This window comes from Leucoraja erinacea, chromosome 39 (genome assembly GCF_028641065.1).
Source record: "Leucoraja erinacea ecotype New England chromosome 39, Leri_hhj_1, whole genome shotgun sequence".
Lineage (NCBI taxonomy): Eukaryota > Metazoa > Chordata > Chondrichthyes > Rajiformes > Rajidae > Leucoraja > Leucoraja erinaceus.
The window spans coordinates 1168344-1184296 of NC_073415.1; the positions used below are offsets into that span (position 1 = coordinate 1168344).

The following is a 15953-nucleotide window of genomic DNA, read 5'->3' on the forward strand; positions in this document are numbered from 1 at the left end:
TCCTTCCTAAACTAATAGATTTAAGTTGATCAGAAAGAGATTTGGGGGCAATTTACTTAAGTGGTTGATACCTGGAAACTGCATCTAGAGGAGGTGGCAGAATCTGGATAGCACACTACAAAAGCTTTTCACTGTACCTCGATACACATGACAATGAACTCAACTATGATGTGACCAGAGAAAATGCAGACAAAGGTTTAGTTTTGTTTTGTTTTAGAGATAAACACAGAAACAGTCCCTTCGGCCCATCAAGTCCGTGACGACCAGCAATCCCCACACACTAGCACTATCCTACACACTAGGGACAATTTACCAATACTAAGTCAAATAACCTACAAACCTGTACTTCTACGGAGTGTGGGAGGAAACCGGAGCACCCGGAGAAAACCCACGCAGGTCACGGGGGGACCGTATTAAACTCAAACTCACTGTTCTACCTTTAAGAGACATTTAGCCAGATAGTTCTTATAGAAGTTGGGATGTAATGTTAAAATTGTACAAGGGATTGGTGAGGCCAATTCTGGAGTATGGTGTACAATTTTGGTCGCCTAATTATAGGAAGGATGTCAACAAAATAGAGAGAGTACAGAGGAGATTTACTAGAATGTTGCCTGGGTTTCAGCAACTAAGTTACAGAGAAAGGTTGAACAAGTTAGGGCTTTATTCTTTGGAGCGCAGAAGGTTAAGGGGGGACTTGATAGAGGTTTTTAAAATGATGAGAGGGATAGACAGAGTTGACGTGGAAAAGCTTTTCCCACTGAGAGTAGGGAAGGTTCAAACAAGGGGACATGACATGAGAATTAAGGGACTGAAGTTTAGGGGTAACTTCTTTACTCAGAGAGTGGTAGCTGTGTGGAATGAGCTTCCAGTGAAGGTGGTGGAGGCAGGTTCGTTTTTATCATTTAAAAATAAATTGGATAGTTATATGGATGGGAAGGGAATGGAGGGTTATGGTCTGAGCGCAGGTATATGGGACTAGGGGAGATTGTGTGTTCGGCACGGACTAGAAGGGTCGAGATGGCCTGTTTCCGTGCTGTAATTGTTATATGGTTATATGGTTAGTTAAAAAGAAAAGGTGGGGAAAGATGTGTCTGTACAACTCTGACTCTAAGCCTGGAGAATGACACTTATTTGCCTATGTGTGCTCAGGAGGTTGAGTTCCAAGTCGCTAGTAACACTTTCAATGAGGCATATGGGTAGATGCTGCTTAAACTCAGCATTCTCATGTTGAGGGTCCTTTGCCAACCCACCCCCCACCGTACAACACTTCCTCCTGGCAGTAAAAGGTCCATGGTGAGGCCATGGAAAAGATGGCCCATTTCCCACGTCTCGCAAGGCGTGTGTGACTCAGTGAGGGTGATGAACTTCAACATTGCCTTGAATTTGGAAATGGGTGTTGGAAGATCAAGCACAAAAGCCCCTGATCCACAAGGCAGCAGTAATCCTGCTGTCCTATGTGCTTCAGAGACGGACTCACTGCAGCGGTACAACCACTGCCTCACAGCGCTGGAGACTCGAGTTCGATCCCGACTATGGGCGCTGTCTGTACAGAGTTTGTACGTTCTCCCCGTGACCTGCGTGGGTTTTCTCTGAGAGATCTTTGCTTTCCTCCCACACGCTCCAAAGACGTGCAGGTTTGTAGTTTAAGAAGGAACTGCAGATGCTGGAAAATCGAAGGTGGACAAAAATGCTGGAGAAACTCAGCGGGTGCAGCAGCATCTATGGAGCGAAGGAAATAGGCAACGTTTCGGGACGAAATCCAAAGGAAATAGGCAAAGTTTCGGGTCGAAACCCGGAAGGGTTTCGGGCCGAAACGTTGCCTATTTCCTTCGCTCCATAGATGCTGCTGCACCCGCTGAGTTTCTCCAGCATTTTTGTCTGGTGAATGTTTTCCAGCATTCTTCAGACTGAGTTGGCCTCTGTAAAATTGTCCCTAGGGTATAGGATTCAATCAGTGCTGGTCGGCATGGATACGATAGGCTGGAGGGCCTGTTTCCACACTGTATCACTAATCTATGATGCTGTCTGGCCTGCTAAGTTACTCCAGCACTTTGTGTCTTTTTTAAATTAAATATCCCGACCTGAAACAGTGCCTATTCATGTTTCAAAATTGTCCATAGTATGTGTAGGATAGTTTAGTTTAGAGAAACAGCACGGAAACAGGCCCTTCAGCCCACTGAGCCCGCGCCGACCAGCGATCACCCCACACATTTATGCCCCTGTCCCACTTAGGAAACCTGAACGGAAACCTCTGGAGACTTTGCGCCCCACCCAAGGTTTCCGTGCGGTTCCCAGAGGTTGCAGGTGGTTGCCGGAAGTTGCAGGTAGTGGAAGCAGGTAGGGAGACTGACAAAAACCTCCGGGAACCGCACGGAAACCTTGGGTGGGGCGCAAAGTCTCCAGAGGTTTCCGTTCAGGTTTCCTAAGTGGGACAGGGCCTTAACACTATCTGACACACACAACATAGAAACATAGAAACAGAAAATAGGTGCAGGAGTAGGCCATTCGGCCCTTCGAGCCTGCACCACCGCCATTCAATATGATCATGGCTGATCATCCAACTCAGTATCCCATCCCTGCCTTCTCTCCATACCCCCTGATCCCTTTAGCCATAAGAGCCACATCTAACTCCCTCTTAAATATAGCCAATGAACTGTGGCCTCAACTACTTTCTGTGGCAGAGAATTCCACAGATTCACCACTCTCTGTGTAAAAAATGATTTTCTCATCTCGGTCCTAAAAGACTTCCCCCTTATCCTTAAACTGTGACCCCTAGTCCTGGACTTCCCCAACATCGGGAATAATCTTCCTGCATCTAGCCTGTCCAACCCCTTAAGAATTTTGTAAGTTTCTATAAGAGGGACAAGTTACATTTATACCAAGCCAATTAACCTGCAAACCTGTACGTCTTTGGAGTGTGTGGGAGGAGAAAACCAGGGAGACAGCACCTGTAGTCGGGATCGAACCTGGGTCTCTGGCGCTGCAAGTGCTGTAAGGCAGCAACTCTACCACTGCGCCACCGTGCCACCCTGGACTAAACTGAACTAATGTGTAGACTCGGTGGGCTGAACGGCCAGTTTCCGCGCTGTATCTCTAAACTTGGCTAAACCAAGCAGGCATCGCAAGGCAGTGGAACCATACCACCAATTCTGTCCCAGCACAATATACCACTGATTGCATTCCTCATTGTCACCTTCACTTCAGCTAACAATGTACCATTCTACATTATCTTGATCATCGTCCCCTTTGATCTGGTGTTTTCACACCTTATCCTTCCATATCTCTGTGTCTCCCTCTCCCCTGACTCTCAGAATCAAAAAGGGGCCTCGATCCAAAACGTCACCCATTCATTTTATCCTGAGATTTTGCCTGTCCCGCTGAGTTACTCCAGCATTTTGTGTCCACCTTCGTTGTAAAACCAGCATCTGCAGTTCCTTCCGACACACATTAGTCTGAAGTAAATTCAATGCCAGCATTTATATCAAGAGGACCAGAATACAAATACAGAGATGTAATGCTGAGGCTCTACAAGGCGCTGGTCAGGCCGCATTTGGAGAACTGTGAGCAGATTTGGCCCCATATCTGAGGAAGGATGTGCTGGCTCTGGAGTGGGTCCAGAGGAGGTTTACAAGAATGATCCCAGGAATGAGTGGGTTAGCATATGATGAACGTTTGACGGCACTGGGCCTGTACTCACTGGAGTTTAGAAGGTTGAGAGGGGACCTCATTGATTCTTACAGACTAGTGAAAGGCTTGGATAGAGTGGATGTGGAGAGGATGTTTCCACTGGTGGGAGAGTCTAGGATACAGCCTCAGAATTAAAGGGCGCTCTTTTAGAAAGGAGGTGAGGAGGAACTTCTTTAGTCAGAGGGTAGTTATGCCCCTGTCCCACTTAGGAAACCTGAACGGAAACCTCTGGAGACTTTGCGCCCCACCCAAGGTTTCCGTGCGGTTCCCGGAGGTTTTTGTCAGTCTCCCTACCTGCTTCCACTACCTGCAACCTCCAGCAACCACCTGCAACCTCCCGGAACCGCACGGAAACCTTGGGTGGGGCGCAAAGTCTCCGGAGGTTTCCGTTCAGGCTTCCTAAGTGGGACAGGGGTATGACTCTGTGGAACTTATTGCCACAGAGGGCTGTGGAGGCCAAGTTAGTCGATATTTCTAAGACAGAGGAAGACAATTTTTTATTAGAATGGGTGTCAAGGGTTATGGGGAGAAGGCAGGAAAATGGGATTAGGAGGCAGAGATCAGCCATGGTTGAATGGCGGAGTAGACTCGATGGGCCGAATGGCCTACTCCAATCACTCGTGAACTTGTGATGGAGCTGGATGAGAGAGGGGATATTTGAACATGCTCTCCCCACGATGGCCCCATCACATCACAGTCATTAAACTGCACACGGATAAAATCTCCGTACCCTTCTATGCAGCCTGGGATTTTGGGATGGCTAGTTGCGGGAGCACGGGAGAATATGTATTCATTTATGTAAATAAAAGGAAGAATTGGCTGCAAAGAATCAATGCTGGTTTGTTCAATTATCTACTTCAGTTACTGTGGAGTACTTTGGTCTGAATGGTGAAGAATGCTGGTGTCGGTACTGTGGGTGTGAGACTGCTAGATTTACACCCGGCCTGTTGTGGTGAAGATACTTGACTTAGTGGCTTTATCTCACAACTATTAAACTCTCCAAAGCCCAGGCCCAGTACTACCCCTGTCTGCTGATCATAAAATGGATTACCAAAAACATCTGTTTTAAACATTTTCCGACCTAAATAAAGAATAAAATATGAAGAACACAAATGATCCTCTGAATACTTATCCTGCCAACGATTATTTAGTTTGTGTAGGAAGGAACTGCAGATGCTGGTTTAAACTGAAGATAGACACAAAAAGCTGGAGTAACTCAGCGGGACAGGCAGCATCTCTGGAGAGAAGGAATGGGTGACGTTTCTGGTGGAGACCCTTCTTCAGACTGGTTAGGGATAATAATATCGTCTTGTTTCCCTTATCCCTGACCTTTATTTGTGTTAGGAGGGAGTTTTTTTTTTCAGACTGATGGGGGGGCGGGGGAGAAGAAAGGAAAAAGGAGGAGGAGGAGCCCGAGGGCTGAGGTGGGAAGGGGAGGAGACTGCAAGGGTCAACAGAATTGTGGGAATTCAATGTTCATGCCACCAGGATGCAGGCTCCCCAAGCGGAATATGAGGTGCTGTTCCTCCAATTTCCCGCATTTCGGTCCGAAACGTTGCCTATTTCCTTCACTCCATAGATGCTGCTCCACCCGCTGAGTTTCTCCAGCATTTTTGTCTACCTTCCATTATTTGTGTTAGGAAGGGACTGCAGATGCTGGTTTATCATCGTTAGTTTTTTTGCATATCTTTCATTCATTTGTTCTATATCTCTCTACATCATCGTCTATATCTCTCGTTTCCCTTCCCCCGACTCTCAGTCTGAAGAAGGGTCTCGACCCGAAACGTCACCTATCCCTTCTCTCCAGAGCTGCTGCCTGTCCCGCTGAGTTACTCCAGCTCTTTGTGTCTATCTTCATTATTTATGTTAACCAAATGTGTCCTGTTCAATGGCTCTAACTTCTCCCCAGTAACATGGTTGTGTGATTCTCTAGAAACATAGAAACATAGAAATTAGGTGCAGGAGTAGGCCATTCGGCCCTTCGAGCCTGCACCGCCATTTAATATGATCATGGCTGATCATCCAACTCAGTATCCCGTACCTGCCTTCTCTCCATACCCTCTGATCCCTTTAGCCACAAGGGCCACATCTAACTCCCTCTTAAATATAGCCAATGAACTGGCCTCAACTACCCTCTGTGGCAGAGAGTTCCAGAGATTCACCACTCTCTGTGTGAAAAAAGTTCTCCTCATCTCGGTTTTAAAGGATTTCCCCCTTATCCTTAAGCTGTGACCCCTTGTCCTGGTCTAAGTCCAACAATACTTGTAGCTAACAAAATGTGTGGGGAAAAACTGCAGATGCTGGTTTAAATTGAAGGTGGATAATAAATGCTGGAGTAACTCAGTGGGACAGGCAGCATCTCTGGAGAGAAGGGATGGGTGACGTTTCGGGTCGAGGCCCTTAAAGTGTCTCGACCCGAAACATGCTACCTGTCCCAACTGAGTTACTCCAGCATTTTTTGTCTATCTTTGGTGTGAACCAGCATCTGCAGTTCCTTTTTAAACAATAGCTGTAGCTGGCAGACCAAAAATTTGACAGTGCATCAGTTACAGTTTAGTTTAGTTCAGTTTAGTTTAGTTTAGTTTAGTTTAGTTTAGTTTTATTTAGTTAGTTAGTTTAGTTTAGTTTAGTTTAGTTTAGTTTTTTAGTTTTAGTTTAGTTTAGTTTAGTTTAGTTTAGTTTAGTTTAGTTTAGTTTAGTTTAGTTTAGTTTTAGTTTAGTTTAGTTTAGTTTAGATCCTTTAATAATCCTTTACAGGAAATTAAAGGATCCAAACTACTGGGATATAATCTGCATAGTTTGGTTTAGTTTAGTTTTAGTTTAGTTTAGTTTAGTTTAGTTTAGTTTAGAGATACAGCACGGAAACATGCCCATGCTGACCAGTGATCGCCCCGGTACACTGACACTATCCTGCACACACACTGTTACAATTTTTTTTACTAAATCCAATTAACCTACATCGAAGAAATAGGTGTAGGAGTAGGCCATTCGGCCCTTCGAGACATTCAATATGACCATGGCTGACCATTCGAAATCTGTACCCCATTCCTGCTTTCTCCCCATATTCCATTCCCCGCAAACCTGCACGTCTTTGGAGTGTGGGAGGAAACCAGAGCACCCGAGGAAAACCCACATGCTTCACAGGGAGAAGGTACAAATTCTGTACAGACAGCACCCGTAGTCTGGATGGAACCCGGGTCTCTGGTGCTGTGAGGCAGCAACTCTACCACTGCACCACTTACAGAGAGATACAGCACAGGAATGGGTATTGTATCCAAACAGACCACGCCAACCGCTCATTATTACACAAGGCTTATTCTTGCCTTTTGTTAGTTTCCCCACATTCCCATTTACTCCCCCCTAGATTCTGCCACCCCATTATTCCCAGACCAATGTACAGTGGATAATGAACCAACCAACCTGCACATCCTTGGAGTGTGGGAGTAAACCGGGTCACTGGGTGAACGTGCAAACTCCACGCCGACAGCACGTCCACGTCAGGATCGAACCTGGGTTGCCCAAGGTGCGAGGCAGTGTCTCTACCTGTGGTTGTCGGGGGGGAAAACAGAATTAAACTCTGGGCCGATGGTAGACAATAGACAATAGACAATAGGTGCAGGAGTAGGCCATTCGGCCCTTCGAGCCAGCACTGCCATTCAATGTGATCATGGCTGATCATCCCCCAATCAGTACCCCATTCCTGCCTTTTCCCCATATCCCTATTTTTAAGAGCCCAATCTAGCTCTCTCTTGAAAGCATCCAGAGAACCGGCCTCCACCGCCCTCTGAGGCAGAGAATTCCACAGACTCACCACTCTCTGGGAGAAAAAGTGTTTCCCCGTCTCCGTTCTAAATGGCTTACTCCTTATTCTTAAACTGTGTGGCCCCTGGTTCTGGACTCCCCCAACATCGGGAACATGTTTCCTGCCTCTAGCGTGTCCAAGCCCTTAACAATCTTATATGTTTCAATGAGATCCCGTCTCATCCTTCTAAACTCCAGAGTGTACAAGCCCAGCTGCTCCATTCTCTCAGCATATGACAGTCCCGCCATCCCAGGAATTAACCTTGTAAACCTACGCTGGGCTCCCTCAATAGCAAGAATAGTGATACTTGTACTGAACCGTATATAACAATGTTTCTCATTCTACCTCAGTACATGTAACAAATCACGTACCATACCGTATTCCTTCTCTCCAGAGATGCTTCCTGGCCCGTTGAGTTACTCCAACATTTTGTGATTATCTTCCATGTAAACCAGCATCTGCAGTTTACTAACTTCAAGTAACTCCTCCATTCCATCTCTCTCCATCCCTCCCTCACCTAAGTTGCACCAGCATCTCATTCCCACCTAGCCCACAACTAACAATGGCCTGTTTCCTTTATCATCATTGCATATCTTTCATCCACTTGTTCTATATCTCTCTGCGTCACCATCTATATCACTGCCTCAGAGGGCGGTGGAGGCCGGTTCTCTGGGTGCTTTCAAGAGAGAGTCAGATAGCGGAGTCAGGGGATATGGGGAGAAGGCAAGAACGGGGTACTGATTGGGGATGATCATCCATGATCACATTGAATGGCAGTGCTGGCTCGAAGGGCCGAATGGCCTACTCCTGCACCTATTGTCTATTATCTATTGTCTATTGTATCTCTCCTTTCCCTCTCCCCTGACTCAGTCTGAAGAAGGGTCTCGACCCGAAACGTCACCCATTCCTTCTCTCCAGAGATACTGCCTGTCCCGCTGAGTTACTCCAGCATTTTGTATCTATCCGCAGTTTCTTCCTACACATCTAGAGTGGGGGTCCCCATTGTAGGGGGGGGAATTGGCAGTGCATCATGCTGGGTGACTTTGCAGAGAACCTGCTGGAAGTGCGAAGCCAGTATCCTATGTCTTTTCAATAGACAATAGACAATAGGTGCAGGAGTAGGCCATTCGGCCCATCGAACCAGCACCGCCATTTCATGAATGGAAAAGCTTTAATCCCGGGTAAAACCCCTCCCTCCAGCTGGAAGTGCAAAGTCACTGTGCATGCAAAAACAATTCAGCGATGGGGAAATCAATACCTTTTGCAAGGGGGCCATACAGATAAGCAGAATTAGGAAGCTTGACTTATGCAACTAGTGGCCTCAGCTGCAGAGAGAGGGAGAGTTTCCTTCTGTATATTGTCACGTGTATCGAGGTACAGTGAAAAGCTTTTTTGCTGAGTCCTAACCAGTCAGCGGAAAGACAATACAAGATTACAATCGAGCCGTCCACAGTGTACAGATACAGGATGAAGGGAATGATGTTTAGTTTAGTTTAGTTTAGTTTAGTTTAGTTTAGTTTAGTTTAGTTTAGTTTAGTTTAGTTTAGTTTAGAGATACAGTGTGGAAACAGACCCATTCAGCCCACCGAGTCCACACCGACCAGCAAACACCCCGTACACTAATACTATCCCACACACTAAGGACAATTCACTGGACGCAGGAGTAGGCCATTCGGCCCTTCGAGCCAGCACCGCCATTCAATGTGATCATGGCTGATCATCCCCAATCAGTACCCCGTTCCTGCCTTCTCCCCATATCCCCTGACTCCGCTATTTTTAAGTGCCCTATCCAGCTCTCTCTTGAGAGCATCCAGAGAACCTGCCTCCACCGCCACCTGAGGCATGGAATTCCACAGACTCACCACTCTCTGTGAGAAAAAGTGTTTCCTCGTCTCCGTTCTAAATGGCTTACTCCTTATTCTTAAAGTGTGTGGCCCCTGGTTCTGGTCTCCCCATGTGGAGAACATACAAACTCCGTACAGACAGCACCCATAGTCGGGATCGAACCCGGGGCTCTGGCGCTGTGAGGCAGCAACTCTACCGCTGTGCCACCGTGCCACCCACTGACTTACAAACCTGTACGTCTTTGGATTGGGGGAGCCCCCGGGGAAACCCCATTGTTTAAGTGCAACATGGGGTCCGATTAATGATAGTAGAATAAGAGATGTTGCTGTGGGAGTAGGGGTGTGAAAGTGTGGAGTGCGTGTGATGGGAGTTTGCAGACTCACTTCTGGGACCAGCAAGCATAGAACCGCTTGGCTTGGCCGCCATCATTGGTACATGGTGCAGTGAATCTATAGCATTATAAAATGCAGGAAGGAACTGCAGGTGCTGGCTTACACCAGATAGACACAACATACTGGAGTCATCATAGGAAGGATGTCAACAAAATAGAGAGAGTACAGAGGAGATTTATTAGAATGTTGCAACTAAGTTACAGAGAAAGTTTGAACAAGTTAGGTCTTTATTCTTTGGAGCGCAGAAGGTTAAGGGGGGACTTGATAGAGGTCTTTAAAATGATGAGAGGGATAGACAGAGTTGACGTGGATAAGTTTTTCCCACTGAGAGTAGGGAAGATTCAAACAAGAGGACATGACTTGAGAATTAAGGGACAGAAGTTTAGGGGTAACATGAGGGGGAACTTCTTTACTCAGAGAGTGGTGGCTGTGTGGAATGAGCTTCCAGTGGAAGTGGTGGAGGCAGGTTCGATTTTATCATTTAAAAATAAATTGGATAGTTATATGTACGGGAAAGGAATGGAGGGTTATGGTCTGAGTGCAGGTAGATGGGACTTGGGGAGAATAAGTGTTCGGCACGGCCTAGAAGGGCTGAGATGGCCTGTTTCCGTGCTGTAATTGTTATATGGTTATATGGTTATAACTCAGCGGGACAGGCAGCATCTCTGGAGAGAAGGAACGGGTGATATTTTGGGTCGATTCCCTTTTCCAGTCCCGTTTAACCTATCAAATTCTAACGTGTAGGAAGCAACTGCAGGTGCTGGTTTACCCCGACGAAAGACACAAAATGCTGGAGTAACTTAGCGGGGCAGGTAGTATGTCTGGAGGGAAGGGATGGGTGACGTTTTGTCATCAGAAGATGGGTCTCGAAGCGAAACTTCCCCTATAAAGTAATGCCCCTGTCCCACTTAGGAAACCTGAACGGAAACCTCTGGAGACTTTGCGCCCCACCCAAGGTTTCCGTGCGGTTCCCGGAGGTTTTTGTCAGTCTCCCTACCTGCTTCCACCACCTGCAACCTCCGGGAACCACACGGAAATCTTGGGTGGGGCTCAAAGTCTCCAGAGGTTTGCGTTCAGGTTTCCTATGTGGGACAGGGGTATAAGAATGTTCCTCGATAACTGATGTTGCAGATTGCATTGGAGTTCACAGGGTTTCATGGCACTGGAGTTGTATTATTAATACTGCCTATGGTGTTGTGTGAAAGTCCCTTGCGTTTTTGACGGGGGGGGTGCTAAGCCTTTTAATCAACAGCCTAACAAGTTGTTACAATAGGGGGCAGAGAAACCTGATCCCTGAGCAAGTTAAAGAGTTCTAATCGTGCAAAGCACCCTCCGACACGCGAACCTCCCAGCCGAGTGAAGGTGGAGAGATTCCAACGTGTCGAAATGAATGAGGGAAGTGTTTTGATGCCCGATGAACTCGATAGTCTGACCCCAAGGCCCATTTGTCTCCCTCCCCGTGGAAACATGGGAAGAGGATTTTTTCTGTCTGCAGAAAGAAATTCTGGGAAACTCCTCAGCCGTTTCCTATTAAAGCCCTAATGTGGAAAAAATCTCAATGGCACTCTGTCAAGAATATTATCCCCGCTCACATCTGGAGAAATCCAGGCTAGCTCTTAGGCAGGGCTTAAGATTTAAGGGAGTCTTAGAGGGAGAGGGAGAGAACGAGAGAGAGAGAGAGAAAGAAAGAATATGACAGATAGATAGTTGGAGGGAGAAACTGAGATCGACAGACAGATAAGCAGGAAAAGGAGAGTCTAGAACCAGAGGACACGGCCTCAGGATAAAAGGGTGCACCTTTAGAATGGAGATAAGGAGGAGTTTCTTCAGTCAGAGGGGAGGTGAATCTGTGGAATTCATTGCCACAGACGGCGGTGGAGGCCAAATCATTGGTGTTTTTAAAGCGGAGATTGATAGGTTCTTGGTTAGTAATGCCCCCGTCCCACTTAGGAAACCTGAATGGAAACCTCTGGAGACTTTGCCCCCCACCCAAGGTTTCCGTGCGGTTCCCAGAGGTTTTTTGTCAGTCTCCCTACCTGCTTCCACTACCCGCAACCTCCGGCAACCACCTGCAACCTCCGGGAACCGCACGGAAACCTTGGGTGGGGCGCAAAATCTCCAGAGGTTTCCGCTCGGGTTTCCTAAGTGGGACAGGGGCTTAAGGGCGTCAAAGATTATGGGGTGGAGGCAGGAGGACAGGGGTTGAGAGGGAGAGATAGATCAGCTGTAATCGAATGGTGGAGCAGAGTTGATGGGCTTCGTGGCCGAAAAAGGGGAGAGGGAGGAAATACGTGACGAAAGGGCATTAAATAATTAAATGGTTAAAACTGGGGATGTTGGGGAGGTCCAGACTGAAGGAATCAATTGATCTCGGCAGTCATAAGTTCATAAGTGATAGCAGAAATTGACCATTCGGCCCATCAATGCAGTAAATGGGATAAAACTGAGGTTATCCATTTTGGGGGCAAAAACGGGAAGGCAGACTATTATCTAAATGGTGGCTGGGAGGGGAAGGGGGAGATGCAGCGAGGCCTGGGTGTCATGGTACACCAGTCATTGAAAGCAGGCAGTAAAGAAAGCAAATGGTATGTTAGCATTCATAGCCAAAGGATTTGAGTATAGGAGCAGGGAGGTTCTACTGCCTTCTCTCCATACGTACAGTTTTGGTCCCCTCAGCCATAGAGGGAGTGCAGGTTCACCAGAGGACCACATCTTAACTCCCCTCTGGATAGAATACTCTCTATTTAGCCAATGAACTGGCCTTACAAAATTCTTAAGGGGTTGGACAGGCTGATGCAGAGAGTTCCAGAGATTCAAGGGGTCACAGCTTAAGGATAAGGGGGAAATCCTTTAAAACCGAGATGAGAAGAACTTTTTTCACACAGAGAGTGGTGAATCTCTGGAACTCTCTGCCACAGAGGGTAGTTGAGGCCAGTTCATTGGCTATATTTAAGAGGGAGTTAGATGTGGCCCTTGTGGCTAAGGGGATCAGGGGGTATGGAGAGAAGGCAGGTACGGGATAATGAGTTGGATGATCAGCCATGTCATAAGAATGGCATGCAGGCTGATAGCCGAATACTCCTGACCATTCGTTTCCCATCTAGTCTATACTACTCCACCATTCAATCATGGCTGATCTATCTCTCCCTCCTAACTTCTCCTGCCTTCTCCCCATAACCCCTGACACCCGCACTAATCAAGAATCTGTTAAGCTCCACCTTAAAAATATCCACTGACTTGGCCTCCACAGCCTTCCGTGGCAAAGAATTCCACAGATTCACCACCCTCCGACTAAAGAAATTCCTCCTCATCTCCTTCCTAAATGTATGCCCTTTTATTCTGAGGCTGTGTCCTCTGATCCTAGACTCTCCCACCAGTGGAAACATCCTCTCCACATCCACCCTATCCAGGCCTTTCACTATTCAGTAAGTTTCAATGAGGGACCCCCTCATCCTTCTAACCTCCAGCGAGTACAGGCCCAGTGCCGTCAATCAAAGATTAACCCACCCATTGCTGGGATCATTCTTGTAAACCACCTCTGGGCCCTCTCCAGAGCCAGGACATCCATCCTCAGATATCAGGCCTAAAACTAGTCACATTGCTACAAGTACTCCCATATACTCCAATACTCCAGTCTTGGTGGTTAGCTACCAAGATGGATGTTTGGAGATCTAAAACATGCTTCCGACGCCATTTTAGGATGTGCAGCAGAGGGAAGTGTGGATGGAGAGAGTGTTGATGGGAAATAAGCCCCAGTCATGGTGGCGAGGTGGTAGTGTTACGGCCTTTCAGCGCCAGAGACCCGGGTTCGATCCTGACTCTGGCCGTTATCATAAATGGCTGTATCCCCCATATGGGATGTCAGGACTGTCTTATGAAGAAAGACTGGATAGACTTGGTTTATACTCTCTAGAATTTAGGCGATTGAGAGGGGATCTTATAGAAACTTACAAAATTCTTAAGGGGTTGGACAGGCTAGATGCAGGAAGATTGCTCCCGATGTTGGGGAAGTCCAGGACAAGGGGTCACAGCTTAAGGATGAGGGGGAAATCCTTTAAAACCGGGATGAGAAGAACTTTTTTTCACACAGAGAGTGGTGAATCTCTGGAACTCTCTGCCACAGAGGGTAGTCGAGGCCAGTTCATTGGCTATATTTAAGAGGGAGTTAGATGTGGCCCTTGTGGCTAAGGGGATCAGGTGGTATGGAGAGAAGGCAGGTACGGGATACTGAGTTGGATGATCAGCCATGATCATAATGAATGGCGGTGCAGGCTCGAAGGGCTGAATGGCCTATTCCTGCACCTAATTTCTATGTTTCTATGTTTCTAACACAGAGTAAGATGACTGAACTTTGGTGCCTTCCCTCACAGTGGGAAACATTGATTCCGCTGTTTGGGGATGCTTATGTTAAAGTCTATCGTGTGTTGTGTTCTTTTTTATTCATATGGTGAGCCCAAATTTCACTGTACCAGTTGGTGCATGTGACAATAATTGTCTCTTGAATCTCTTGTTTCTTGAATCTCTTGTCTGTACGGAGTCTGTACATTCTCCCTGTGACCTGCGTGGGTTTCCTGCCGAGATCTTCGGTTTCCTCCCACAGAAAAGACGTACAGGTTTGTAAATTATAGACAATAGATAATAGACAATAGGTGCCGGAGTAGGCCATTTGGCCCTTCGAGCCAGCACCGCCATTCAATGTGATCATGGCTGATCATCCCTAATCAGTATTCCGTTCCTGCCTTCTCCCCATATCCTCCTGACTCCGCTATCTTTAAGAGCCCTATTTACCTCTCTCTTGATAGCATCCAGAGAACCTGCCTCCACTGCCCTCTGAGGCAGAGAATTCCACAGACTCACAACTCTCTGTGTGGAAAAAGTGTTTCCTCGTCTCCGTTCTAAATGGCTTACTCTTTATTCTTAAACTGTGGCCCCTGGTTCTGGACACCCCCAACATCGGGAACATGTGTCCTGCCTCTAGCGTTTCCAAACCCTTAACAATCTTATATGTTTCAATGAGATATCCTCTCATCCTTCGAAACTCCAGAGTGCATAAGCCCAGCTGCTCCATTCTCTCAGCATTTGACTTAGCACTCTCTGTGAGAAAAAGTGTTTCCTCGTCTCCGTTCTAAATGGCTTACCCCTTATTCTTAGAATGGGCTTGCTATCAATGAAAAATTGTCCCTAGTGTGTGTAGGATAGTGTTAGTGTGCGGGGAAAGGCCTCGGTAGGCCGAAGAGCCTGTTTCCGCGCTGGATATCTAAACAAAACAAAATTAAGCTAAACTAAACTTAACACAAAGGGCAACACACCCCTTGGTGCTCAGCTGGAGAGGGGTAACAGCAGTGACCCTTCAGTTTGTCACCAACATTGGTCAATGCCATCAAAAACTCTGAGATTCTTCGCAGGCCCAAGAGGCTGGAGAGTAGAACTGTGTTACATCTACTGGGGAATCGAAAACAATATGTGACCTTCTCTGAATAAGGGTGGGCCACTTCAAACTGATGCCTCATGCCCCATCAGTTCTCCAGCCCAGAGGCCCAGCCTTCAATTGCCATCAGAAGTGAGATCAATAGATTTCTGGTCAGTAGATAAATCACACACAATCTGTGCCGGAGAAAGCATTTTATCCGGGTGCATCCCAGCACGGTTCGGGAACAGCTCCATCCAAGACCACGAGAAATTGCAGAGAATTGTGGACGCAGCCCAGACCATCACACACAAACCAACCCCCCTTCCATTGACTCCATCTACTCCTCAGGCTGCCTCGGCAAGGCCAGCAGCATCATCAAGGACCAGTCTCACCCCCTCTTCTCCCCTCTCCCATCGGGATAGAGGTACAGGTGTGAAAACGCACACCTCCAGATTCAGGGACAGTTTCTTCCCAGCTGTTATCAGGCAACTGAACCATCCCACCACAACCAGAGAGCGGTCCTGAACTACTATCTACCTCATTGGAGACCTTTGGACTATCTTTAATTGGACTTTACTGGACTTTACCTTGCACTAAACATTATTCCCTTTATCAAGTATCATCTGTACACTGTGGACGGCTCCATTGTAATCAAGTATTGTCTTTCCGCTGACTGGTTAGCACGCAACAAAAAGCTTTTCACTGTACCTCGGTACACGTGACAATAAACTAAACTAAACTGATCGAGTTATCATGGGCATGTTGGTTTTCCAGGGTGTCTGACTGTGATATGGGGTTAGTGCAGATAAATGTAGCT

The 15953-nt window shown here is 47.0% G+C and overlaps 1 protein-coding gene and 1 long non-coding RNA gene across 9 annotated transcripts in view; one reads left to right on the forward strand and one right to left on the reverse strand.

Moving 5' to 3' along the window:
- The window catches only part of LOC129714503 (uncharacterized), an 85077-nt gene that overhangs the window by 63027 nt on the left and 6097 nt on the right, over positions 1–15953 (reverse strand). Inside the window, exon 2 of the long non-coding RNA XR_008726357.1 lies at positions 7108–7230. This is a non-coding gene — a long non-coding RNA (uncharacterized LOC129714503). The remainder of the gene's footprint in view (positions 1–7107; positions 7231–15953) is intronic.
- nfixb (nuclear factor I/Xb) overlaps positions 1–15953 on the forward strand; it is a 465085-nt gene that overhangs the window by 37729 nt on the left and 411403 nt on the right. The window lies entirely within an intron of this gene.